Raw genomic sequence first — 1,679 nt, forward strand, 5'->3', positions numbered from 1 at the left:
GGCTGTAACCAATTCCTTGGTTATCAGGCTGCAAGTGACCCATTGTTACCTTTGTCAGTTTCTCCACATCTGGACATTTTATTTCAGGCTTTATTACCCAACAATACCGCCATCTTAAGAGATTTGTGCAGATGGGGGACTAGGGCATGTGCTGAGGCTAAAAGACTGTCACTTTCCTAAACTGCTTGGAAAAGTTACATTTTCGACTATAACTCCTAGAATCCACCAGCCAACACGGCAAACAGTTTTCCAAATGACATAACCAGACTCCTTTTTGTTAGTATCACCAGGCTCTGCTCCCTGTTGCATCACAAGGGATCATCCCTAGGTCTCGGGGTCTTCATCTGGCAACCCAGATTTTACTGCAAAGGAATGAAACAGGCAACCAACATAATAAGGTAAATAATAAAATGAAGCATCTTTTTAGGAGAAAAAGCTACAATACGGATAACATTTCTAATGTTGAGGTGACGGTAGGAGAAAACTAAGGAAGGGATATAACATACTTATCAAAGGATGAATGGACTTTAACTACCATGGCTGCATCCTACAGAATCCTGGGATTTTTAGTTTTGTCAGAGAAAGCTAAAGACCTTGTAAAACTGCAAACCCTAAGAGTCCATAGGATGGAGCTGCCACTCTTAAAGTGGTGTAAAATGCATTAATTCTTTAGTGTAGATGCACCCTTTAGGCAGAAGCAAACTGCTGCAGCCTCTCCTGGCTTATATGTTCTCCTCATGAACAGCTTTAGCCATCTTGACCACACTCTGATGTTGCTTGGCTGAACATGTCCCAGGTTTCATTTTCTAAGTACAGTATATATGTGAGCATTCATATCAGTCGTTAAATAGTGTGTGTCTGTGTGTTCATATCAGTCTTATTTGTGTGTGTTTTCATATTAGTGCTTAAGTAGTGCATGTGTCTGTGTGTTTGGATCTAAGTATAGTGAGTGTATTTTCATATGTGTTTAAGTAGTGCATGTGTCTGTGTGTTCAGATCTGCCTGTTTAAGGAGACTTGTAGTGCTGTGTTCCTATCTAAGTATAGTGTGTATGTCTTCACATCAGTGTTCAAAGTGTGTGTGAGAGAGAGATCATATCTGTTTAAGTACAGTACGAATTTTGACGTCACTGTAACTGCCGCAACTCCCTCCAACAGAATCCTGGGATTTGTAGTTTGGTGAGAAGCACCGGCGCTATTTGGCAGAGAAGCTAAAACTTTGTAAAACTACAAATCCCAGGATTCCATAGGACACAGCTGCAGAGGTAAAAGTGGTATGGAAGTGCATTATCTCCACAGTGTAGGTGCACACTATAGGCAGAAGTAAGCTGCTGCTGCAGCCTCTCTAAGGCTGCATCCACACTGGAGAAGTAACCCAGTTTGGCACCGCTTTTAACTTGTCTGGGTAAAGGCTATGGAATTCTGGGAGTTGGAGTTTGTTGTGGACCCACAACAAACTCCAACTCCCAGAATTCCATAGCCTTGAGCCAGACAAAGAGAGTTAAAGCGGTTTCGAAGTGGACTATTTCTGCAGTGCGCATTGCTACCTCAGAGGCCCTTCCTTCCGTCCCCCCTGAAAAGAGGTGACAATGGTACGCCCCGCCGCTCCATCCACTTCGTGCTCCCCCTCCCTTCAGGGCCCGAATGGTACGCTCCCCCTTCTCTCCTCTCTCTTTCGGC

This window comes from Sceloporus undulatus, chromosome 4 (genome assembly GCF_019175285.1).
Source record: "Sceloporus undulatus isolate JIND9_A2432 ecotype Alabama chromosome 4, SceUnd_v1.1, whole genome shotgun sequence".
Taxonomy (NCBI): Eukaryota; Metazoa; Chordata; class Lepidosauria; order Squamata; family Phrynosomatidae; genus Sceloporus; species Sceloporus undulatus.